This window comes from Petaurus breviceps, unplaced genomic scaffold (assembly GCF_028583685.1).
Source record: "Petaurus breviceps papuanus isolate PSGF00001 unplaced genomic scaffold, PetGlider_PUasm1.0 90977, whole genome shotgun sequence".
Lineage (NCBI taxonomy): Eukaryota > Metazoa > Chordata > Mammalia > Diprotodontia > Petauridae > Petaurus > Petaurus breviceps.
Window position 1 is genome coordinate 31105892 of NW_027187391.1, and position 27605 is coordinate 31133496.

The window sequence follows — 27605 nt, forward strand, 5'->3', positions numbered from 1 at the left end:
CATACCCTCATATAAAGACATATGTGTATATATATATATTACATATATATGTATATACATATATATTTCTAATCCCTTCAACTACTGAGAAAAGTTTCATAAGTTACAATTATTGTTTTTCCATGTAGGAATGTTAATAGTTCAACTTTGGCCAGGTGGCTCAGCGAGCAAGAGTACCGGCCCCAGTGCCGGGACGACCCAGATCAAATCCAGGCCCAGACACTCAGCACCACACCCAGAAACAACAACTGGCCATGCAACCCCAAGCAAGTCACCCAACCCCGAGTGCTTCAAAAAAAAAATAGTTCAACTTTGATAGGTTCCTTATGATTTCTTTTCCCTGTTTACCTTCTCATGCTTCTCTTGCTTCTTGTATCTGAATGTCAAATTTTCTATTCAACTCTGGTTTTTTCAGCAAGAATGCTTGAAAGTCCTCTATTCCACTGAATGACCATATTTTCCCCTGAAACATGATACTCAGTTTGGCTGGGTAGGTGACTCTTGGTTTTAATCCCAGCTCCTGTGCCCTCCAGAATATCACATTCCAGGCCCTTCGATCCCTCAGTGTAGAAGCTGCCAGATCCTGGGTTATCCTGATTGTGTTTCCACAATATTCAAATTGTTTCTTCCTGGCTGCTTGTAATATTCTCTCCTTAATCTGGGAATTCCGGAACCTGGCTATAGTATTCCTAGGAGTTTTCTTTTTGGGATCTTTTTCAGGAGGTGATCGGTGGATTCTTTCAACCTCTATTTTGCCCTCTGGTTCTAAAACATCAGGGCAGTTTTCTTTGAGAACTTCCTGGAGGATGCTTTCTAGGTTCTTACTTTGGTCATGGCTTTCAGGTAGTCCAATCATTTTTAAATTATCTCTCCTGGATCTATTTTCCAGGTCAGTGGTTTTTCCCATGAGATATTTCACATTGCCTTCTATTCTTTCATTTGTTTGGATCTGTTTGACAGCATCTTGATTTCTCATAAAGTCATTAGCTTCCATTTGCTCCAGTCTAATTCTGAAGCAATGATTCTCCTCAGTGAGCTTTTGAGATTCTTTTTCCATCTGGCAAATTCGACTTTTTAAGGCATTCTTCTCCTCATTGCCTTTTTGAGCCTCCTTTGTCATTTGAGTCAGTCTGTTTTTTAAGGTATTATTTTCTTCAGTCAGGCTGTTGACTCTCATTTCATAATTTTCTTGCATTGTTCTCATTTCTCTTCCCAATTTTTCCTCCACTTCTCTTATCTGCTTCTTAAGGTCCTCTGTGGCCTGTAACCAGCTTGTATTTTCCTTTGAAGCTTTTGGTGCAGGAGTACTGACTTCACTGTTTTCCTCCTGTTCCATGCCTTGCTCCTTCTTATCCCCAAAATAGGAATATAATGTTGGAATCTTCTGTCTGCTTTGTTTCCTCTGCCTGCTCATTTTGCCACTCAATTATTTGACTTTTGGGCTTTTTGCCACAGTAGGACTCTGCCACCAGACAGGGGAGTTTTTGTCCCAAACGCTGGGGTTTTCTCAGTTGCCGGAGGTATTAGATGGGTGCCCTCTCTGAGGTCTCCACATGCTCTGGCAAGCTGGACCCACGCCCCAGGACCTCCACCCTAGACTGCAATCCAGATCCAAGCAGGTTGCAAGAGCGATTACCCCTGAGACTGGTGCTTGGTCCCCCTACTCTCTGCAGGCCAGGAGCTGAAGCCTCCACTTGGCGCTGGAAGGCTGTGCTGGCATCTCAGCGGTTTCTCCCCCCGGGAGTAAAAGCCAGGCACTCCCACTTACTGGTCCCAAAGTCCAGACTGCACTGGCCTCTCACCTTGTCCTTCGCATCTATGTATTGATAAATCTGGAAATTGCCACAGCTGCTGCTGATCTGGAGTCCCTCTGGCAGGCAGCTGGTCAGGCCCGCCCTGGGGCTAAAGCCTCAGCATGGTGCTGGGCTCGGCTCCCAGAGCGCTGTGCTGGCCGATTCCTGCCGGCCTGCCGGGCTGTCCTCAGCGGGAGGTTAGCTTCTCTGTGTCATTATGTGGGTTCTGCAGCTCCAAAGTTTGTTTAGAGTCCCCTTTTTACATGGATTGGGGAGGGTGGAAGCCGGAGCCGCGGGAAGGTCTTGCTTCTACTCCGCCATCTTGGCTCTGCCTCTCATTTTTGATTTGTATGTGGTTCTTCCTGTTTACATTATTGTAGTCCTTGTGTGTATTGGTTTTTTTTTGTTTTTTGTCTCTGCTTTACTTCAGTTCTGCATGAGTTAATGAAGATCTTTACATGCTTTTCTATATTTATCACATTCTTCATTTCTTACAATACAGTACTATTCTCTTACATTAATGTACCACAGGTGTTTAGTTTATATACCAGTCGATAGGCATCTATTTTGTGTCCAGTTCTTTACCATTACAAAAAGTGCTGCTTCTAAATATTTTTGAGATTTTCTTATCAATAGCTCCCTTAAAGTATAATCCTAGAAAGGGAATTTCTGGGTTAGAGGATATCAACATTTTAGTCACTTTATTTACAGAATTTCCAGTTGCTTTTCAAAACAGTAGTACTGAGTCACAACTCCACTAACAATGTAATAGTGTGCCTATCTTCCCACCACCCCTCTAACATGAGCTCTTCCCATTGTTTGTCATCTTTGCCAGTTTGCTGGGTGTGAGGTGAAATTTTAATAGTTTTTATTTTCATTTCACTTATTAGCAATTTGGAGCATCCTTTTATGTGGTGATTCTGGCTTTGACCTCCTTGTTGGTTATTTTTAACCTTTCTTAGACTCTTTAAACTGTAGGTTACTCCTTAGAAGTACACTGAGATCTAAAAATGTTTTGTCATCAATTATAAAGTTGGCTTGACAGGAATTGTAGGAAAATGGCAGAATAAGGAAGGGAATTACCTGCTTCTCCCAAATCTCCCCCTCTCCCCAATAGCTTAAAATAATAGCTCAAAGTGAATTTTACAGTAGCAGAAACAATTCCCAGGCATGTTAGTTAGACATGGTCTCAAGCTATGGGGGAGCCAGGAGGAGTGAGAACACACCAGTAAATACAGCTGCAGAGGGGCAGTGGTCCTGCTGGTTGTGGTCACTTACAGGAGAGGCCCTGGTTTTAGTTCCAGGGCATAGGTGTAATCTGATTCTTGGAGCTGCTGGGCATTTGCTATGGCAGCAATTTTGGGGACCCTGGTTGCTGTTCAGGGATGGAAAGGAGTATCTGAGGTCACTCATAGACCAAGGCATGAGCTGTAGGAGCAGTGAACACACCTGGCCTTGGATCATAGCACATCAGAAAAACAAAAAAGTCAAAAGATCCCTAATAGAGCTTTGAAAACAACAGCACAAAAAAAATCTGATGCCAGAGACATTATCCCACAAACCCTCGGAGCAGAGCTTAACCCTAACATAAAGTTAACATTCAAGAAATAGGCCATTAAAAAATGAATAAACAGCAGAGAAAGAACCTGACCATAGATAGTTACTGTGGTGATAGAGAAGATCAAGGTTCAAACTCAGAAGAGAATGAAGTAGAACAACTACTTATAAAGCAAAATATAAAATGACCACAGGCCCAAACAAGTTCTTGAAACAGCTTAAAAAGGACTTTAAAAATCAAATGAGAGGTTGAGGAAAAATTAGGAAAAAAATATAATACTATCGCATGAAAGTTATAAAAAGAAAATTGACCACTTGGAAAAAGAGGTCCAAAAATTTATGGAAGAAAATAACTCCTTAAAAAGTAGAATTGGGCAAGGGAAAGCAAATAGCCTCCTAAGACATTAAGAAATAAAGCAAAAAAAATTTTCTTTTTTGCTTTTTGGAGGGCAATTGGGGTTAAGTGACTTGCCCTAGGTCACATGGCTAGTTTTTGTGTTAAGTGTCTGAGGCCGGATTTGAACTCAGGTCCTCCTGACTCCAGGGCTCGTGCCCTATTCACTGCGTCACCTAGCTGCCCCCTCCATTTTTTTTTTTTTTAAAGCAAGCAGGGTTAAGTAACTTGCTCAAGGTTACACGGCCAGTTGTTTCTGGGTGTGGTGCTTAGTATCTGAGCCTGGATTTGATCCAGGTCATCCAGACACTGAAGCTGGTGCTCTTACTCGCTGAGCTACCTGGCCACCCCTAAGCAATTGGGATTAAGTAACTTGCTCAAGGTTACACGGCCAGGTGTTTCTGGGTGGGTGCTAAGTGTGTGAGCCCGGGATTCAATCTCCAGGTCTTCTCAACACTGGAGCCGGTGCTCTTACTCTCTGTGCTACCTGCCCCCCCCCCCCAAATTTTTTTACAAATGAAAAAAATAGAAGAGAACCTGAAGTAATTCATTAGAAAAACAACTGACCTGGACAACAGATTGAGGGGAAGATAATATAAGAATTGTTGGACTACCAGAAAGTTATGATAAAAGAAAAAGAGTCTAGACACTATACTTAAAGAAATTATTAAGGAAAATTCCGTGTAGTATTTAAACTAGTGGGTAAGATAGAAAATGGAAAAAAATTCACTGATCACCTGAAAGAAAGCCCAGAAATGAAAATTCACAGGAATGTTATAGCTAAATTTCAAAGCTCCAAGATCAAGAAGAAAACAAACTAGAAAGAAATAGTTCAAATATTGTGGAGCTACAGTCAGGATAACACCATGAAGCAAATTATCTTATATGAAAGAGGCATGAATGAAAGAACTGTTGCAGTGGAGGGGAGAATAAGGTGGAGGGCAGGTAGTATGGTAGAATTTTATACTCTTTAGAACTAGGTTAAAGAGGGAATAACTATAAATCTAGTTGGGTATAAAAGTATCTTTAACTTACAGAGGAATTCAGGAGAGCAAGAGAATAGGATTAAAAGAGGGACTTCTACAAGAGTGTGGGGATTAGGGAGGATGAAGTTAGAAGTAAATTAGACTTCTGAGGAGGGATAGGGTGAAAAGGATAAACAGTAGGGAGAAATAGAATGCACAACTAGTAATTATAACTTTGAATGTGAATGAAATGAATTCACCCATAAAATGGAAATGAATGTCAGAATGGATTAAAAAAAAACAGACCTGATGATATGTCATTTACAAGAAATACATTTACAAATGAGAGACCCACATAAGAGTAAAAATAAAGTGCTGGAGAATTTATTATGCTTCAGCTATTGTTGAAAAAGCAGGGGTAACATCCTGATCTCCTACAAAGTTAGAGCTAAAATAGATTTAATAAAAAGAGATAAGCAGAGGAACTACATTATGTTAAAAGGTATCAGATAATGAAGTAATAATTATAGATTTACAATATTTCATATCAAACTTAATTTATGTTGTTCCCGTGGTGTTAATGCAGTGCTGGGAACAAAGTATGGAATAAGTATGAAGCGATTAAAAAAATATCTTTTTTTTTTCCCAAAATCATTTGGTGCTGCTTAAATCATTGATTATAGTTATCACTTGACAGTTCAGTAGCTGAAATAAAACAATTTAACTGTCTTAAAATATTTCTGTATAAAATTTATTCTGTACATTGCCAATCTAATAAATATCAGCCCAGGCTAGAAGATATAGCTAAAACTTGAAGAACTAGCTAAAACAAGCTAGAACTTGAAATTATTAAAATTGATCAAATACTAGAACTGAGATGGATAGTATGTGATATAGTTTAGAAGCTATTGTTGGTGTACTTACACTGCTTTATTTATATGTTTTTCTCCTTGCTCTTCTTATTCTGGTTTGGCAAAGAGATTAGGTAACTTTAATCTCTTGCAAGACCTTTGTTAACAATTGACATTCTTGTAGAATCTTCATTACTTTCTTTTGCATTGCAGTAAAAATCAGTTAACATTTGCAAAACATAAAAATCAATCAAGCTTACCATAAAATATGCTTTACAGAATTTAATAATTGGCACTGGAAAGTTTGAATCTCAAGTTGAAGTATAGATTAAGCCAGATAAATTTAAAGACATTCCATTTAATAAAAATAATAAATATATAATGTACATTCCTAGGAATGTGTTGTTAGAAAATATAATTCAACATATGAACTTGCATCTTTTATTGGAAACAATGAAAACATTTGGAAATTATTTTAATTTCTTAGAACCATACACTGACTTTATGAAGAACTAACTTAATTCGGATAGTCATTGGGGGTTGGGGGAAATTGTATCATTTAAATAAAATCAAAATTTTAATGCTTTGGGGGATTTTGTTTATAATGTAGAATCAAATAATGTTCTAATTTTTATAAATAGACAAAAAACTAAAAAACACCGCACTGTTGTAGTCAGAAGTGTTTGAAGCTAAAAGAAGATTCATTTTAATAAATATGATCTATAGGTGAGAAATAGTTTAACAGTAGTAAATCAAATATCAGATTTAATGGCTGTAAATTTATTGAAGAAAGGGCAGATTGGAATACAACTATTTGTCAAATCATGGTTGATTTGCAACTATAGGTTGGCTATGGATATATGAATTCAGCAAAAATTAGCGCAAGCATTTTGTGAGATTTACTTGGCTATATGGAATTTAAAATAAGGAATATTGTATATTTAATCATTATTTGTTAAGCCTGTTACACTTTCTTTGTATCAGTAAAATTTATAGTAACATATACATAAATGTATATGTATATGCTTCCTACCTCCCCCCCAGAGCAATTTTGTACACAACTATTTAAATGCTTTCTGGGTAAGCAATTTATCTGCTAATCAGTGCCATTATCCACTCTCCTTTGGGAGGTAAAGGGAATCTCTCTCCCCTTATTTGAAAACTCTAAGGTATTTAAAAGATTTTGGTATCCTAACCAGTCTCTCACCCAGAAGTAATTAGAAGCTTTGAAAGATAATTAGAAAAGGGGGTAACTTTGGAGGGAAATGTAAGTAAATGCATTTAGCATTTTGTATTAGAGCATATCTCCCTTTTTGTTTTTTTTATCAGTAGACTGTAAATCCCTGAGTGCCTTTAAAACTATTACCTCAGGGATGATTTTTTTTTCTCTCTACTTGGCAAGGTCTACTTTCTTCCTAGCTTCATTCCATTGAGTGTTATTTCTATTTTCTCTTACAAAATATTGGATACTGAGGTATTATTATGTGATGCTTCTACTGTCATTGAAGATAAAAGTAAATTGCATAACATAACTAGCAGATAGTTCCATTTTGCATTCTTTTTGTTCTCCAGTTTCTTTGATAACTGCTGTTGAGGTCATCTGATTTAATTGGGTTACATGCTAAATTTTTCTCATGATTCCTCCTTTTACTACTTTTTGATTTGAGTTGGTGCTGCTGACAATATTTTTTAAAGGGTTTAGACGGGGAATGGGTTGGCCACAAGGACTACAAGAGTACCTATGAGAGATTAATCAGGAGATAAATAATGAAATAAGAGCTTTGGAAGAGAAAAATGGAAGGAGAGTAAATAGCTTAGAACAAATGTGTACCGTCCTATCCAAGCAGCGAATTCTTTGAAATTTAAAATAAACTATACAGAATACTGTTACTCTATTAACTGCCAAGAAATAGTAGGAAAAAAAAAACCAACCAAGTAAAAGAGAGATATTTAATAATCTTTGGACTCTTCAAAAACCATGACAGCCTACCAAAGTCTGGCTATTACATCTCAAGAAATCATAAATAAAGACTGTGCCCACATTTACTAAAATCGGAGCACAAAGTGAAAATAGAATTCATCAGTCACTGTGAAATCTTAAAGTCTGGGATGAAAGAAACTTGCAATGGAAACTTCCAGGAGCCTGTAGTCCAGAGCTTACAAGTCCAAGGAAAAATATTACAGGCAATCAGAAAGAAGTTCAAGTTCCATGGAATCATAAGGTCACACAAAATTTGGCAGTAAATATCCCAAAGGAGAGAAGAAGTTGGAGTAAGATATTCTAAAAAATAAAGGCTTACAACTAAGAATAACCTATTTTTACAACTAAGAATAACCTTCTGCAAGTGATGTATTAAATTCATTAGGACAATATGTAGGGATGGAAGCAGTCACAATCAAAGCAAACTTTAACTTGGACCAGTGGATCATAAAGGGAGATTAAAATGAATGAAGGCAAGGTGAAAGCACTAGTGATGCCAGGGTCTGTGAAATCTTGAGAGAAGAGGGGCAGTTGAGTAGAAGCAGATCACTTTAATTACTCATCAGTAATGGTAGTCATCAGTAGTAATCACATTCTTTTTCTTTCCCTACTTTCTATATAAAAAGGATGTCAGGGGACAAAGAGGAAGAAGTATAAGGAGATATAATAAAGGGAAATAGACAATAATAATATAAGTTGTGAATTTGAGGTGGATGGATCTGTTCAAAGTGGAAAAGGGTAGGAAATTCAAGAAGTGGTTATTGGTTTGTTTTTGTTTTTTTAACAAGAAATACTTTATATGGAAATATTCACAAAGTGAAAATGAGCTAGAGTAAAACATATTGTACTTCAGTTGGATTTTTTTTTTTAAAGCAGAAATAACAACAATCTCAGATAAGGCAATAGCATAAATAGATATGGTTAAAAAAACTAAATTATGCTTAAATAAAAAAACTGTATTATGCTTAAAGGTGTCATAGACATTGAAGTAATATCAGTTCTTAATATATATGCACCAAATGACATACTGACAGGGCAAGTATATAAAATTTCAGGGAGAAATAGACAGTAAAATTATAGTAGTTGGAAGGCTTAATGTGTCTCTTTCAGAATTAGAGAAATCTAACAAAAGGGATAAGCAAAGAAGTTTAAGGACATGAATAGAAATTTTGAAAAGCCAGATATAATTTAGATTTCTGACAAATATCAAGTGGGAATAGAAAGGAATATACACATTTCTAAACTGGGCATGGAATATTTGTTAAAATTTAACATGTTTTAAAGCATAAAAATCTCATAACCAGAAGCAGGAATAATAAATACATCCTTTATTTTTCATACAATAAAGATGATAATTATAGAGTATTACAAGAAAAGGTTCAAACAAATGGAGACTAAATAACTTAATGTTAAAGAATTGTTGAGTCAAAGAACAAAGAAAACAGAAATAGGATCATGTCATCAGAAAAATTATAGCAATGAGATTTTGCTGGGGATACAGCCAAAGAATATTTAGGAGAAATTATATGTCATTAAACACTTTCATTAGTAAAAGAGAAAAAGGAGAAATCCATAAATTGTGCATGTCTCTCATGAGAAATCAAGAAATCAAACAAAAAAAAGCTAACAAAAAAAATTCTGAAAAAGAAATTTAATAATAGAAAGCAAAACAAACCCTCATCCACTGAATTACTAAATAAAACTACAGCAGCCTGTTTTTAAAAAAATAATGCATAAACCATTATCTAACTTCTAAAAATTCAGATTCTAAAAAACCAGATTCCCAAAAAATGAAAAAATATTTACAACAAATGCAGGTGGAATAAGGAAAAAATATTTGAAGCTATTTCCCCCCTTATATGCCAGTAAAGTTGTGTAATGTAATGCCAAGCAAAGGCAACTTCCCAAGGTTCAAAATACCAGCATAGGTGCTCTCCATTTTATTCAGTGACAAATTAAGAACAGAGAAGATGAAAATGTGACATCATTCAAAATACAGCATTTACTAAGTGTGATTAAATAATCTCCAAGTACTACCCCACCACAGGACCTTACATTCATTCAATCAATTACAAAATCCCTGTTCTAAATACTACTCCACCCCTAGGCTGTACCTTCATTTAGTCCATCACAAAACCCTTCTTCTCAAATGGAGATTAGTTTCCAAACATAAGTAAAGTACATTCATTTGTTCAACCATAGAACCCAAAATGTCAAAAGTTCCCCACCCCTGGATCACAATTGAATCTACCCCAGAGTTACATCAAGTTTAAGCACAGCACTTAATACCCAAATGGAGGCACTAGGCAAGTTCTCAGCAATCTTTGTTCCTGGGGAGACAAAGCTTAGCAAGGCCACAAGATACATTGCCAGTCTCTTCATTAATTCATCCTCTGTCTGCAGAACAGTCCTAGGACCCCTGAAACATTAGCAAAACCCTCTCCCAGGATTTCTGTAAACATACAACAAGAAAATCCTTCTTCAGGGCTTCGGAACCAACAGAAAGGTTCCCAGACCCCTGCAACAACAGCACTGTCCTTCACCAGTGGACAATATTCACTCTCTGTCTGCAGGACAGTCTCAGTAGCTCTTAACCAACAGCCATGTTTCAGGACTTCTTCAACAACAGGACTGTCTTTCACCAGTGGACAAATCTGGCAAAACAACATCAAAACAAAGTACCAGCAAAACAGCCATGTCTCCTCAGTCCTTGGCAGCTCCAGGGGCAGGTCTCAAAATCCAGGGCAATTCAAAGTGGCCCTCAGCAATCCTCTCAGTCAGTCTCTGCCTCCATGAGGGTGCTGCTTCCAAAAAGTTCTTCTGCCTCTCTCTTGTGTCTCTCCAAATCTATGTCACCAGCTCCTCCCAGTTCAGGACTTTCTTTTCACTTCAACAAGTCCATCCCACAGGTGGGATTAACAAGCTCTGGGTTTTAACACAATCAAACCAAAAACCAAGCCAATACAGGGGAATCTTTATATTCCATTACTATCACAAGTCGATGAATGAAAAAAAAAATTTTTGCAAAAATATAAAATGCTCAGTTAAACAGAAGAAGAAATTTAAATAACCCAGTATTAGAAAAAGAAACTAACCAGGCTATCAATGAACTCCTAAACCGGAGGGAAAAAACCAGAACTACATAGACTTACAAATGAATTCTATCAAACATTTTGAGACTAACATCTTAACTAGCAATATAAAAATATTGAATAAAATATTTGCAGTATATTTAAAAGATTATATGGTACAAGCAGGTTGGATTTATACCAGAAATGCAAGGGTTGGTTCAATATTAGGAAAACTGAAACTAAATTTAAAATTAATATAATCCTTAACTTCAGCATAGGGGAGAATATAAAATAAATTTACACGAAATCATTAGCCTTCCTGTGTATTATCATCAAAACCAAACATGAAGGAACACAAAGAGAAGTTCTTTTCAGATAGAATGTATAAAATATCTAGGAATTTACCTACCAGGATACACACAGAACTTATATGAATTTAAATACCAACTACTTTTTCAGAATTACAGATATTTAAATATTGGATGGATACATACACACATATCACGATTAGGCTATACCACTATAATAAAAATGACAATACTATCTAAATTAATTATTCATTACCATATCGATCACTTTATATCCAGACAGTGTCCAGAAGCATGATGATAAACATAGGAGCCCTATTAGAGAAATCAAAAGATTATTAACTACTGGGGTTAAGGACTTACTATTTGACAAAAACTGCTAGGAAAACTGAGAAAGCATTCTGATAGAAATTAGGCTTAGTTCAACCACTCACAGTATACATCACAATAAATTCCAAATATATGCGTGGCCCATCATAAACAAATTAGAAGAGCAGGCAAGAGATATATGTGAACAGAAGACTTCTTGATCAAATGAGAGATAAAGAGGATCTTATGGTAGTAAAATGTACAATTTTGATTACACAAAATTGAAAAGCTTTTTTACAAACAATATGGACAAAATAAGAGAAACAAAATAGTGAACAAGAAAAAAAATCTTTACTGTTTCTCCGAAGTCTAATATCCAATATATCTATATATGGAACTAATCCAAGATATCATCAGTTCTGCTATAATATGTTTTTTAGAAAGCATGAATTTGTTCCACTGTGACTGATATATTAGAGAACATTTTAGGTGTAATGTGAATTTTGAGTTTGCTTCTTGATGATTTCTTCCAAGAGAAACAAAGTAAACAACTGCATCACTTCACAATAATTCACAAGCTTCAACCCTTTTATAACTCACTTCCACAAGCAAGCATCAGATCTTTGTCTGAGTAAAGTGCCATAATTATTGTATATCTACTGGTATAGCAGGAGCTGTGAACAGAGAAGGGCCGGTCCCGTGCGCCACCCCCATTACCCTGTTCTACTTCCACCAGGGCCTCTAACTTAGAGTTGTAGCCTGCCTCATTTGTTTGTGTAGTGAGGGAAGCAGGCCAAGCAGCAGCCTCTTTACCATTTGACATGTATAAAACTGTGCAATTTTTTAAATTATGTTTTTATCATTTTTTTATGTGTCACTGAAGTTTTGGGGCATTGTGTCCCTAACCCCATTTTCCCTGTAAGCCCTGTTTTGTTTTGGTTTTTTAAGCAGTTGGAGTTAAGTAACTTGCTCAAGGTTACACGGCCAGGTGTTTCTGGATAGGTGCTAAGTATCTGAGCCCAGATTTGATCCCAGGTCTCCCAACTCTGGGGCTGGCTCTCTTACTCACTGCGCCACCTGGCCGCCCCTAAGGCCTGGTTTTTATTGCCTAATTTTTGCATAGCACAATGCTTTTTGGGAGCACATATCTCAAGTTATATCAGAATTGACTTTATATAAGAAAAGCCATTCCTTCACTGATAAATGATCAAAGGTTATGAACAAAATTTCTTTAAGGAAGAAATCCATATAATAAACAACTGTATGAATTTTTGTTGTTGTAAATTGGAGAAAGAAATGGCAAACCACTCTAGTATCTTGGCCAAGAAAACCCATGGACAGTATGGTCCACAGAGTCACAAAGAGTTGGACACAACTGAATGACAGCATCAGACTATGCATACCCTTTGGCTGAGTGATATATGCAGCTACTGAGTATATGCCCAAATGAAATCAGACATATAGGAAAAGGACCCATTTGTATAAATGTATTCATTTGATATTAAGTAGGTTTCTATCCTTTGGAGAATGGCTAGAAAAATGATGGTATATACATAAAATGAAATATTATTGTGCCATATGAAATGACAAAAAAAACATACTGAGAGAAACCAGAGAAAGAACTTGTATGAATTGGAACAGAAACAGAACTGTACATATATATATATATATACATATGTATGTGTGTATATATATAATAATTGGAATATTATTAAGAAAAACAACTTCCAAAAACTTAAGAATGGGACAGCTAGGTGGCACAGTGAATAGAGTACTGACCCTGGAGTCAGGAGGACCTGAGTTCAAATCCTATCTCAGACACTTAACACTTACCAGCCATGTGAGCTTGGGCAAGTCACTTAAACCCAATTGCCCTGCCTTCCCCCCTCCAAAAAAAAAAAACCCCAAAAAACTTAAGAATACTGATTAATGCATTAATTGATTAATGGCTGCATTACTAGAGGACCTGTGATAGAGCATGCTTTCCTCTTATTGTCAGAGATATGATAGATTAGAATGTCAAATGAGATATTTTTGGACATATCTAATATGTGGATCTGTTTTGCATGATTACCCTAACTTATTATAAGAGAGGGAGAGAATTGGTAGAGAGAGCAGAGCCTAGTGGTAGTGATGCTCAAAGGAAGAAAGGAGCAGGTTTCAATGAAGGATTTAAAAACATGCTCAGAAAATAACCAAATGAGCGTTCAGAGGGGAACCGACAAGCAGCTCTGCTTTTAGAATGAAGATCCTGAATTTAGTATATGCTTAAAAAACAGAAAACAAAAGCTACATATAAGACTTCTAGTTTTATATACCATATGCTTTCTCTTTCATGCATATGAAAATATTCATTTTTGTTTGTCTTGGGATTTTTTGTTATGTTTCTGGTGTATATCAGGTTCACAATAACCAAATTTTTTTTTCAAAAATATATTTGCTTGGTATTTTGTAAAACTAAAAAAAATGGGGTTTAAATTTAAAAAATATAAGGGGCTAGGGGCGGCCAGGTGGCTCAGCGAGTAAGAGCACTGGCTCCAGTGTCGGGATGACCTGGATCAAATCCGGGCTCAGATACTCAGCACCACACCCAGAAATAACTGGCCGTGTAACCTTGAGCAAGTTACTTAACCCCGATTGCTTTAAAAAAAAAATATATATATATATATATATGGGGGGAAGAAAATTATTGATTTATATATTCACCATACTAGATAAAGAATATAGTTCTAGGGAATAGCTATAGTGAAAGAAGAATAGAAATTGAGACACCCATAAGTTTATAAAAGAAAACATATCCAAGAAAGGAGCCGATAGTAAAACACATTATCTTAGGTGTCTATATTCAAATTCCCAGAGACTAAGCAACACTCAAAAAGAAGTAGGTCTTACTAACTCTAGCAATTTGACTAGGTGTCTCTGAGCCTTGGGGGGATAGAACTTATGATTAGATTAGATTATTGCTCTAGATGAAGTATTCCTTATTCATAAGAAACAGGACTAGGTAGAAAGTAAAAGATAGCATTGTTAATTAAGATAAATGGGAAGAAATCTAGGAACAAGAGAGGGGAACCGTGATGCAATGCATTTGGGTGACGGACAGTGGAAATAGAAGTGATTTTGTGACCTGAGTAACTACAGACTACTGAATGATGTAATAGAGATAGAGGTCTTCAGTTATATTGGCATCTGATATAGCTCTGCAAAAAGCAGAGCAGCTACCAGCTTTATGACTTGCCTTAATGATAATTTCATCCTTCTAAAGAGGAACAAAGAGAAATTCTATTTTGAATTTGATTCTTCCTCACAGAGAACAACTAATTTCTGATCTGAAAATGTCAGAAACCTTTGAAGAATTACTATGCCCTGTTATGATTAATGACAGAGAAGCAGAGATCTGGACATGAACTGACATATACCATACATTTTGGAGAGTGTATTTTATAAGACTTAAGGGAAAGGATACGCAGGATCATGTGGACTAAAAATTCTGTCGGGGAAGTCAGGCCATGAAGGATGGGACACTTTCAAGAATGAAATTCTGACAAAAGGCAACAGTTCTGAGATGAGGAAAGTAGGGAGTTCTTTTAAGTAACTGATGTGGATACCCCAAGAACAAACCAACTTAGATTTTTAAGAAGATGGAAGCAAGGGAAGGTAGCAGAGCATGAATATAAAAGCCTGGCATGGCTCTGTAAAAATTAGTGTCAGGAGTGACAAAACTCGAGAGCTGAGATTGGAGTGGGAAGTGAAGAACAATAAAAAGAGGGGGGTGTGCGTGCGTGCATGTGTGTGCATGCATGTATTTTAGGGAAGTGACAATGATAAATGACAGAGAAGGCAGAGATGCTCAATTCTTATTTTGCTTCTGTTTTCTCTGTCAAGGAGACTGATCTTTGGATGGGAAAGGACCGAACAAAAATGGCTAATAGGGAGTTGATAACCAAGATAAGTATGGAGATAGTAAGAGAGCATCTAGCTGCCCTGATGAATTCAAGTCACCTGACCCAGACGAACTACACGCTCAGGTACTGAAAGAGCCGGAAGACGCGCTTGCTGACGGCTGGGAAACTGGGAGAAAGGCACGTGTCCTGATTTTCGAAAAGGCAGGAGGATAGAGGGAACTTGATTTTGGTTCCTGGCCAAACGGTAGAACACATTACAAAGTCATGATTACTAAAGGATAGATAGAAGTGATCATGAAAGAAAAAAAAAAACAATTTTGATTACATGAAATTGATAAGCTTTTTTACCAATAAAATCAGTGAAGCTAGTATAAGGCAAATTATTAATTGCTTAAAATATTTATTATTTCTGAAAGTGAACTGACATTCAAGATATATTGGGAAATAACACAAATATGTAAGAGCAAGAGCCCTTCCCCGACAGGTACGTGGTCAAAAAATATGAGCAAAGTTTTCAAAAGAATTACAGATTTTTAATAATTTTATGATTGCTTCACATCATTAATGATTAGAGAAGTGCAAATCAAAGCTGTATGGTTTCTTCTCACACCTAACAAATTGGCTGAAATGACAAAAGACAGAAATGATCAGTTTTGGAGGGGCTTTCAGAAGGCAAACACAGTAAGTCACTGTTGGTGATGGAATTATAAATTGATCCAATCATTCCATAAAACAATTTGAATAATGCAAAAAAAAGGTGAGGTGGGACTTAACTAGATATACTATTGTACTATAGTACCCTAGAGGAACAAGGTGGTACAGTGGATGAAATACTACTCCTGAAGTCAGGAAGATTAGACACTAGTGTGACCCTGGGAAAGTCACTTAACCTCTGTTTAATTTTTCTCCTCTGTAGAAATGGGGATAATAGCACTTACTTCCTAAGGTTGTGAGGATAAAATTAGATAATACACATAAAGGACTTAACATAATGCCCGGCACATAGTAGACACTATATAAAAATGTTAGTTATCCATTAGTATTTATTGTTACATTTATTTATTTATTTGTGGTATGTATTTGTTAATAACATTATATTTAGAACTGAAAGGGACTTTAAAGCCCATGAAGTCTGACTTTGTCACACAAATGAGGAAACTGAGACTGAGAGAAGTGACTTGTTCAGGGTCACATAACTAGTATATGAGGAAGTATTTTGAAGTCAGAGCTTCCTAATTCCAAGCCCAGTGCTCCATGTACTGTATCACCTAACTACCCTTTACCCCAGAGATCCCTTTGCTGGGTTTATAGCCCAAGAAAGTCAGACAGGCTGTGTGTGTGTGTGTGTGTGTGTGTGTGTGTGTGCGCGCGCGCACATGTGTGTGAGTGTGTGTACATATATATATATCAGTATATTCATATTTTGTCATTCAATTTTATCATAACAAAGAACTAAAAATAAAATTGAGGGCCCAGTGGCTTGAGGAAGGATAAAAATGTGGTATATAATTAGTGGAATTGTGAAATACTAAGGTACCATAATATCGTAGATCTGGAATTGGAAGGGACCTTAGAGATCATCTTGTCCAACCGTCTTGTTTTGAACATGAGGGAATTTATAATATCCAAAAAGGTTATGACTTACCCAAGATAATCAAAGTACTAAGTAACTCATCTGGGATTTGTACTCAGGTTCCACGTCATTCCAAGTCTGTAGCTTGCCACATGGCAGTAAGAAAGGATGAATATAAGGAGTTCAGAAAACATGGAAAGACATATATGAACTGATGTGAAGTAAGCATAACCAGGAAAACCATATTACAAATGACTACAACAATATAAGTGAAAAAGGAAGAAATAATAAGGCTGAACACTATGTAATTATAATAACCAGTCTTATCACTGGAAAAGAGATGAAGAAATGTAGAGTATGAGATATTGCATTTTGTTGCAAGATACAGACTATGTATTCATTTATTTGCCTTTTTTTCCTCTTTTGTTTCAAGAGAAACTAGGGGAAGAGGGAGAGCAGAGCTTTATTGATGCCTTTTATTTTTATATTGCATCAATTTTCATATATATGTATATAAAGCCATCAAAGCTTTCACATATGATAAATACATAATTTACATAATGTAAAAACAAAAGACATCAATAAAACTCTTTAAAAATAAGAACTTTCTTTGACTTACCTGCAGCCCTTTCCTCAGCCCTCCCCAACTTCATTAAATAAAGAGATGGTTAATGAACATCTAGGAAAGGAACTATATATACATTGTAAAGAATCATCATAGCTTCATGAAAAGCATACCCTGCCAGACCAACTTATTATCCTTTTGCAGGGTTATTAACCAAGGGAATACCATTGATAGAGTTTATGTCAATTTTGCAAAGTATTTTATTAAAGTATCTTATACTTTTAGAAAAGATAGAGATGTGGGTTAATGGATTGAATTGGAATGGATTAAGAAATGATTGAATGGCCAGACTAAAAGAGCAGTTATTAATGATTCATTGTAAGCTTTGAAGGAAATATCCATTGAAATACCCTGGGATATATGCTTGTCCCTAAGGTGTTAAATATTCTTATTAATGACTTGGATAAAAGTATAGATGACATGATTACCAATTTTTGATCATTGTGTCTTATTTTGTATTATATTAGTCTTTGAATGTATCATAACCCTTTATTATACTGTAAGTTCCAAGAGATCTTTTACAGCCTATTATCTAGAGTTTGTGGTGCTTTCATTTTCTAGTATAGCACACAACTCATGGTGGTCTTTTAATACGTATTTATTGAATGGAATTAATTCTAGGGGACTCAAGTGTTCTTATCAGAATATAGCAGAAGTTTACAAAAAGGGTAACATAAATCACAGATCTGTGCTATTTAAACTAGAGGTAGCTTGGAGAGATCTGAATAGAAGAATCCAAGTACACATTTTTCAGTTGCACATGGGATTTCACAAGAATATTTGAACAAAACCTTGTGTGATTAAAAAGAGGAAACTTTATTGATTTTATTTTTAGACCACTGTGCCATAAAATTTTTTTTTAATGTGTAAAAAAGAAATGTGAAAACTAAGATCTATTCTAAAGTTGTTTACAGAAGAAAATTTTTTTTTAAGTTATTGTTATTTTCTTCCAATTAACAAAATCTGTGACATACCACCAAAGCAGTTTTTGGAAGTAAATTTATAGTGTTGAGTACCTGTATTAATGAATAAGAAAAAAAAGGTGCCAAACTCAGTTCTTGTATATTTTTTCAAACTTTCAAAAAAAAACTTCTGTTCTCCCTACTGTGCTTTTAAATATAAATTAAGATAACATTGTAATACCCAGTTATTTTTGTGTGGTAAATATACACTGGATTCCAAGACCTCCTAAAGATAAGATTAAAAAATGAAAAATTTCAGTAATGTGTAAAATATGGAGATATTCAAATGATTAATGATTTGTTGATGTTACAACCTCTTAAGCCTGCCTATCAAGTGCAGTTCTTATCCTTGTCTACTTGTAAGTTTGTGTAAGAGCATCTACCCATTGTGCTTAAAAAGTCTTTGCTTTCCTTTTACTTCATGAGGATACCAGTAGAGGACCCAGGTTATTCACTGATTATTTCTTTTTTTTTTTTTTATAAGCACTTGGGGTTAAGTAACTTGCTTAAGGTTACACGGCCAGTTATTTCTGGGTGTGGTGCTAAGTATCTGAGCCCAGATTTGATCCCCAGGTCATCTCAACACTGGAGCTGGTGCTCTTACTCGAGCCACCTGGCCGCCCCTAAGCAATTGGGATTAAGTAACTTGCTCAAGGTTACATGGCCAGGTGTTTCCGGGTGTGTGCTAAGTGTCTGAGGCCAGGATTCGATCCCCAGGTCATCCCGACACTGGATACAGTGCTCTTACTCAGTGTGCTACCTGGCCGCCCCTCACTGATTATTTCTTATGCTTGCCTCATGACCAGGCTATTTTCTTTTTTGATTGTACATTTCTTTGGTGATGTCTTTACTTTAATTCTTTTTTATAGTTCCTTATTTTGTTTTTGGTTTTTGTTCACCTGCTTGTTTTTAGCTGCCCATATTCCCTATGTGTTTCTTCATTACCCCCTGAGTAATATTCAGTTTTAGTTCTTAGGAACCCATAACATTAAACAAATCATATCCATGCAATTATGATAAGTATAATACAAGTGTGAAGTGGAAACTAGATTTAGTATGGTGTCAGTGGGAATAAAGAGAGAGGAAAAGATGTAAGAGACATTTTTTGTTTTTTTTCCCAGCTACATATTAAAATAGTTTTAAAACTTTTTTTTTAAGTTTTGAGTTCCAAAATCTATCCCTTTCTCCCTGAGATGGAAACCAATCCAATATAGTTTATACATGTGCAATCACGTAAAACATTTCCATATTAGTCATTTTGTACAAAAAGATTCAAATAAAAAGAAAGTAAAAAATAGATTGCTTCAGTCTATATTTAGATGGTATCAGTTCTTTCTCTAGCATGCTTCATCATGAGTCCTTTGGGATTGTCTTGGGTTATTGTGTTACTGAGAATAGCGAAGTCATTCATAGTTCATTGTACAGTATTGCTGTTACTGTATGCAACATTTTCCTCATTAAGTTTGCTTCACTTTGTAGAGAAAAACACAATATTATTCAATCACAGTTATATACCACAGCTTGTTTAGCCATTCCCTAATTGATATGCATCCTCTTGATTTCCAATTCTTAGCCTACTACAAAAAGAGCTGCTGTAAATATTTTTTGTACAAATAGGTTTTCCCCCTTTTTTTATGTGTAAGAGATATTTTGGAAGAAGTAACAAGATTTGGTTACTAGCTGGAGAGGGGATGATATTACCCGTAAATCTTTTTTTTCCCTATTTATTTATTTTATCAGATGCTTTATTAACTTCTAGTTTACATCATTCGTTTCCTCCAGGTTTTGAGTTACAAATTTTCTCCCTGTTTTTCCCCCTACTCAACACTTCAAAATAGCAATTCCAGTGGATATCCCCTCCTCCAATCTGCTCTCTCCCATGTCTTCTCCCATACACCCTCTGACTTTCCCATAGGGCACGGTGGATCTCTTTGCACCAGTAATTCTTAATAAGGTGGTTGAGTTTTCAGTGGGATAACGCATGCAAAATGTTTTTGCAGATTTCACAGTTATAATAATTTTGGTTATATTGCTTTTGAAGTTATCTCTTCATTCAAATGAAATCCTGTTGACAGTCTGATATATGGAGCTATAGAGAGGTTAGGACAAGAGATAGAGATTTAGCAACAGTATCTGGAACTAAGAGTAGATAAAACTTCTAAGAAAGTAAATGTAGAGAAAAACGGAAAAGCTAATGTCTATAATAGGACAATAGGGAGAAAAATAAGCAGAGGGTCAGGGAAGGAATGTGATTTTCTAGGTCACAAAGGAGTTTGGTCTGTAACCAAGAATAACTTACCCAGCAAAGCTAAAGGTAATCCTGCAACTAAAGAAATTGATATTTAATTAATTAAAGGACTTTCAGGTATTTCTGAGGGAAAGACCAGAATTTTAAGAGAAAATTTGACCTACAAGAATCAGGAGAAACATAAGGTAAACATAAAAGAGCAATTAAAAGGGATTTAATAAAGTCAATATTTACTTGTATTTGTGGAAACATCTGTAACTCTTAAGAATGTTAAAATTACTAGGATAGTTTGAAAGTTCTTATATAGACAGAAGGCTTGGTGTTGAGTATGATGGAATGACCCTAAAAAATAAAATTGTGTAGTGAGAGGTAAAATGGAGCAATAATCTCATAGAAACCAGGTGTAAATGAAAGAACCATTACAGTGGAGGATAGGAGGGGCATGGAAGACTGGTAGTGCTAGAAGCTTATTATAGCAGAGTTCTAGAAAAATGTCTGAGAAGAAGCCTTTAGATTTGATAAGAAGATTATCACCTTCCCCCTTCACAATCTGGACCCTGTTCTTAAGCAGTTGGGCACTGCATTGTTCTGTACGTCAGAATTCCTTGCCCCCTTGTCCTCTGACTACTCATGTCTTGCCAAATCCCAACCACCTGCCTCCTCTACTTCTACTCAAATGCTAATAGATGGAGATAGAGGAAATTACCCAACTGTGGTGACTAGTGCTACAACACATTTATATTATCTAATCTCAATTGTGCTCTCACTGAAGCAAGACTGTTATTTTACTCTGACCTAATTGATTCTCTCTCGCCCATTGGATGCCCTAAACCTCTTCTCTCCTCAAGCATCTTGTACCACCCCATTCCTTCTAACTGAGTATATCAAGTCAAACTTCACTGAGAAATTGAGGGCATTTGTCTCAAGTTCATTCTTATCTCCTTTTATTTTTTTAAAAAACATGTTTTTATTTTCAGTTCTAATTTCTCTCCTTCCACTTACCCCTCCTATACCTATTTAAGAAAGCAAGAAAAATACAATCCATAAGGAATATATAGTGAAGCAAAAAAGTTCTGACATTAGTCCTGTCCAAAAAAGAAAAAAAAAAGAAAATGTGCCCAGTTTGCACACTGAGTCCACCAGCTCTATATCTGGAACTGGATAGAATGCTTAATCGTGAGTCATTTAAATTTGTTCATTATGCTGGAGGGGTGGAGCCAAGAGGGCAAAATAAGGCAGGAACTCACCTTAACTCTCCCAAATTCACCTGCCAACAACTGTAAAATAACACCTCAGAACTAATTCTGGAGCAGCAGAACCAACAAAAAGATGGGGTAAAACTATTTTCTAGCCCAAGGCAACTTAGTAGGTTGGCAGGAAAGGTCTTTTTAACTTGGTGAAAGGTAAGTGTACTGCAGGTCGTGTCCAGGCAGTAGGCTGTGCCCCAGCAAGCTAGCAGGAGACTCCAGAGCCCCAACAGAGGTCAATGGCAAGACCCTGTGGCCTGGGGCGTGCAGCAAGCTGCCCAGCACAAGAAGCTTGGAACAGTGCCCTCTCTATTCTAAGAGCAAAGCTCAACTCCAAAAATCACAAAATAGGCTGGAAAATGAGCAAACATCATTATAAATAAAGAACCTGCAGTAGAAAGTTAACTGTGATGACAGGGAATATCAAAGCACAGCTCAGAAGAAGACAACAATGTCAAAATGCCCGGGGGGGGGGGGGGCCCCCCCCCCAAAAAAAATAAGTCCCATGGGCAAAAAAAAATTCCGGGAAGAGCAAAAAAAGAATTTAAAAAAAAAAAAAAAAAGAGAAAAAAAAAAAAAGGAAAAAAAAAAAAAAAAAAAAGCACAGCTCAGAAGAAGACAACAATGTAAGGGGGGGGGGGGGGGGGGGGCGCCCCCTCAGAAGAGAATTAGTCTCATGTGCAAAAAAAAATTCCTGGAAGAGCTCAAAAAGGATTTTAAAAATCAGATAAGAGAGGTAGAAGAAGAATTCGAAAAGAAATGAGAGTGATGCAAGAAAATTATGACAGAAGTCAACAGCTTGGCAAACAAAGCACCAAAAATGGAAAAAGATGTTCTAAAAACTCACTGAAGAAAAAAATTCTTTAAAAAAAGTAAAGTTGCCCAAATAGAAAGGGAGATAGAAAATTCCACTGAAGAATATCTGTTTTCCCACAACCCCTCCAGCATTTATCATTTTCCCTTTCTGCCAATATGCTGGGTATGAAGTGATTCCTCATAGTTGTTTTAATTTGCATTTATCTAACTATTAGTGATTTAGAACTTTTTTTTTCCCATGTGGCTGTTGATAGTTTTGATTTCTTCCTCTGAAAACTGAGTGTTCATTGCATCTAAAAAGTTTTATAGTCCTTGATCTAATTCTAAAATAAATATAGTAGAATCCTATTATAAACACATGGATTATTGCATGGATTCAGTTATGCTAAAAGTATAATTATGTACTGAAATAAAATAATGAATAAGAGGTTAGATTAAATAACTTCTAAGATGCCTTCCAATTTTAGGATTGTATGATTTAATGCTCTACATATAGTCATAGTCTGATGTATGGTTAGCCTGTAACATGGGTTGTAATTTTACTTCCTAATACCAGCATTGCAAATTATATAGTTCTTTTACATTTTAGGATTTAATTTTGTTGTGTGTGTGTGTGTGTGTGTGTGCATGTATATTTTTTGAAGATTTATAGGACTAAGTAACGTTTTTTTATACTAAAATGTATCATTTCTCTTTTCTTCAGTATTCTTGCTATTCAGCTCAGTTGCTTAAGAGTACTGTGGTAATGAGGCCAAGGTCCTCTGTTCAGGGTCTATGTAGGCCATTTAACTCACCTTCTTTCCCTGGCTACAGATTGTACATCTAGCCCAAGCCAAATGTTTCATAAATGTATGTTGTTGATCACAAGGGAACAGATAAGAGAATAGAGCTGGATTAATACAAACTCATCATCTGTTATAGAAAAACACCTTAAAATATATGACCTTTAGCACATCCTCATAATTAAGAGCAGCACATTTGCTGTGTTCTTAATTTTCAGGTAAAAAAATAGTAGTGATAAAGTTCAAGGTATAACATTAGATAACCTGTGAGTAACCTATTCAGGTTGTTGGCATTATTTAGAGCCATTTCCATAACATTCTCATAACATTTTAGTATTCATTAAGAATCTACCCTAAGGACTAATCTGACAGTGCCATCTGTCATAAATTGGGTAACAGTTCTGTAGGCCATAAAACTAAGCCAGTGTTATTTCTTTAGAATCAAAACTGGTAAGAATAAAGGTCATATACTCACTGTTTCTGAGAAGGAAGCTTTGGTGGTACTTTATTGGCATATCACACGCTCAGAGTACATGTATACATTTTTAATGTAACTATTATTTTCTCTTTTTTTCAAATAATCATTTATTTTCCCTCTCTCTGAACTTATTCTCTTCCCTCCCCTTGCTGAAAAAAGAAATAAGAAAAACAAAATCCTTATAATAAATATCCAGTCATGTCCAGAACTTTATTCTGTATTCTTGAGCCTATCACCTGTTTTTGCCAGGAGGTGAGTAATATTCTTCATTTGTACTCTGGAATCATGAGTGGTTGTTGAATTGATCAGAGTTTTTAAAGTCTTTCCAAGTTGTTCATTTTTATAGTGTTACAGTATAAATTATTCTGGTTTTGCGTACTTCAGTCTGCATCAGTTCATACAGGTCTTAGGGTTCTCTGAATCTGTCTAATAATTTTGGTGAGAATTCAAATGGAAGACAAAATCATGATATTTTGGATGTTATAAACTAGTGTCTCACAATATGCTTTTCAGATTCCATACTGTAGGATCTACTTAGAAGAGAAAATTCCTTATAATCTTTTTAGTACTTCTTTAATAACTGATTTTCTAGTTTTTCATGGTTAATAGTGTCAGCAGTATTCCATTTTATCTAGGAATCCATATAAAAGTAATATACTTGAGATAATTTAAAAAAATTTTTTAAGCATTTATTAAGTGCCTTCTAGGAGTGCAAGTAAGGTGACTACATTTACATATATAAATACGTGTGTGTATACTTTCCATATGTGTAAATACTATCTCCCTAAATATGGGAAAGAAAGAAAGAAAGAAAGAAATGCAGGGTAGGGTTTTGTTTTGTTTTTTGGAGGGGGCTGGGACTAGTATCTAAGGGGATTGGAAAAGATTTCATGCATTAAGGCACTTTAGCTGAGCTTTAAAAACTAAGGATTCTAGGAAACAGAGGCAAGAAGAGAGTGCATTCCAGGAATGGGGGAAGGGAGCCCATCCAAAGTCATGGAGATAGGAGATGTACAAGAAAGAGCCAGGAGCCAGTACGGCTGTACTGAAAAATGTGTAGTGAATGTAAAATAAAGCTAAAAAGGAGCTGGATTGTATAGGGCTTAAAATGCTAGACAGAGCAATTTTGCCAGAAGTAATATAGAGCCTGGAGTCTGAAAAGGTATCAGAGTCAGACCTATGCTTAGGAAAATCACTCTGGCAACTGTGGAGAGGAGAGAGACTTGAGCCAGGGCAATCAGTTAGGAGTCTGTTACAGTTCAAGTGAAAAATGATGAGGGTCTGACCTAGTGTGATGTGATGCTTGTGTGAGTAGAAGAGTTATAAGAGACTGAGTATTAGTCAGACAAATAAGAGGCAGTAGACAAGGCAAGATTAGCAACTGATTGGATATGTAAAGTTAAAAATATCTTGAAATAGTGTATGTATATACATGAAGGGGTGTGTGTGCGCGCATATATATATACATAAATGTGTATTTGTGTGTATATCTGTGTATATACATATACACACACACACACACACATAAACTCACTCATATATCCAAAAGTATTACCTTCTGAATTGTTGCCATTACATAATGAACCCCAAATTCCTTAAGATGTTTAGTATGTCAGGAATTCCAAAGTCAGAAATAATTGCTTATCTTGTTGTCTTTTAATGTTCAAATGTGTGTGTGTGTATTTTTTGCAACTCCTCTGTAAAATCCATAAATTTCTTTATTGTCTCCACAAGTGTTATTGGGAGGTTTTCTACTTGTGGTATGACTACTTCGTATATATAAAAAAACTTGTTACTAATTCATTCACTTAACAAGTATGTATTTATTAAGTGTTTGCTATATGTATGTGTTGTGTTTTGGGTGATCCATAGTGTACCAAGTTAGCTTACAATCTAGTGGGAGTGGGGGGAAGGGATGCACAGACTAATAACTGTAATATACAATAGTATATGATAAGTGCCACATACTGTTTGTAAAATGAAGTGGTATAGAAATTGAGAGAGGTTTTTGTGTTTTTTAAAGTTGTGCTCTAAAAACTTAAAATGGTACATTGGAAACTCAAAGAGCAGTGAGTTATAGAAAGCAATCTATAGCACTTTTTATTGGAGCCACAATTTGTTGTTGAAGTATTTTTTAGTTCCATTGATTAAAAAGAAAGAGTGTATAGAGAAATTTTCAACAAAAACAACAACAAAAGACAGATTAGAAATTTAGCTGCAAGAAAAACTAGTGATTATGGGTAGAGATTAAGGAATAGAGATTCTTGCAGTATTGTGATTGCTTTCCTATGCTACCTTTTTCCCCCTTATTCAGCTTCACAATTGAGGTAGAGGAGAGTAGAAGGAAAGGAAGGAACCTTCCAGAATTCTAGGAAGTTCAACTGTAGCTACCTATTTCTTTAGCTCTAACCTGCAGAGAGGCAAGTGCATGGACTATTTGTAGGTTTGATGGAAGCTTCTGGAAGCTTGGGAAAATGCCTACAGGGGCTTTTTACTCTAAACTGGGCAGAGCCAGAGCTGGAATATACTTCAAGGAAGCTGTTGGTTATAAACTAAAAAATTCAAAATAGAATGAAAGAAAGTCTGGATGAAAACCAGGATTACATTAATTAGTAACTGAGGAAAGTTATGAAGTAGTAAATAAAATTACCATTTAAAATGTTTATTGATCATCTTCTTAATGAAGAGAATTGTACTAGGCTATGTACACAGATAAATATAGGAAAGTTTGACAGGATGAGAATACTAATAATTGAGGGATCAGGAAAGGCTTTACAGAGGTAGATAGTACTTAACCTTAGCCTCAAAGGAATATTATGATTCTGACAGATGTAGGTGATGTGGAAGAAATAAACTTCACTCTCTGTTTTGCATAATGTCAGTCAGAGACATTGTTTGTTTTTATTACAAGCATTTACAGGGAGAGCTGTTGAATTGACAGTTTTTCCCTTTTAGCCTAGGAGGTCTGATTATAGGCAATTTCTAAAACTAGAATTTATGACATAAAATGAAGAAGTAAAATAAAAGATCAGGTAGTCTGGATTACAAGCTCTTACTAAGTGCAAGAAAACAATATACAAAGAGGTGTGTGGACAGAGTATGCAGTTTTCAGATACTGTTTGTCACAATTTAAGGAATGCTGGTAATGATGTTTAATATGCAAGGCCTAGTCAGCAGTTTTGATTCACGTGGGCTCTAGTACATAACTTCAAATTCCATCTTTATAATGGTTACCTTTAGCCTCTATTTAATTAGGTAATCCCCTGGGTCCTTTGGTTTACTCCAGATAGAAATCACATTACAGTTAATGAAGTCCTTGTTCTTCTCCAATGAATGTTTGTGCTCTAAGCATAGGTGTCCTGGGAAATGACATTTTCCTACTTAACTATACCTGTTGTAAAGGCACGAGAGGTTACTTGTGTGAATGCACAGAGATGAAGGATAGCATAGATGTCTAATTCAAGGGGCAGCTCATAGTCCAATTTGATTAAAATATAAAGTATACAAAGTGGGGGATCAAAAGCTGGTGAGATTGGAACCATATTGTCAGGGGTCAGAATGCCAGACTGAAGAGTTTATATTTTATCCTAAAGACAATAGGGAGCCACTGAAACTTTTCAAGACTATGGCCTACTTGTATCTTAGAAAGATGATTTTGGCAGTTGCGTGCAGAATAAATTGGACAGCAGAGCCTAGAAGCAAGAGTAGTAATTAGAAAACTGATTTAATAGTCTAGGTAA

The 27605-nt window shown here is 35.8% G+C and overlaps 1 protein-coding gene across 6 annotated transcripts in view; it reads left to right on the forward strand.

Moving 5' to 3' along the window:
• FAM184A (family with sequence similarity 184 member A) overlaps positions 1-27605 on the forward strand; it is a 137224-nt gene that overhangs the window by 28704 nt on the left and 80915 nt on the right. Inside the window, exon 2 of one of the 6 annotated variants that reach the window (XM_069076957.1) lies at positions 15115-15257. The exons of the other annotated variants lie outside the window; for them this stretch is intronic. The gene's annotated coding sequence lies outside the window, so the exon portion shown is untranslated. The remainder of the gene's footprint in view (positions 1-15114; positions 15258-27605) is intronic. 6 annotated transcript variants of the gene reach the window in all.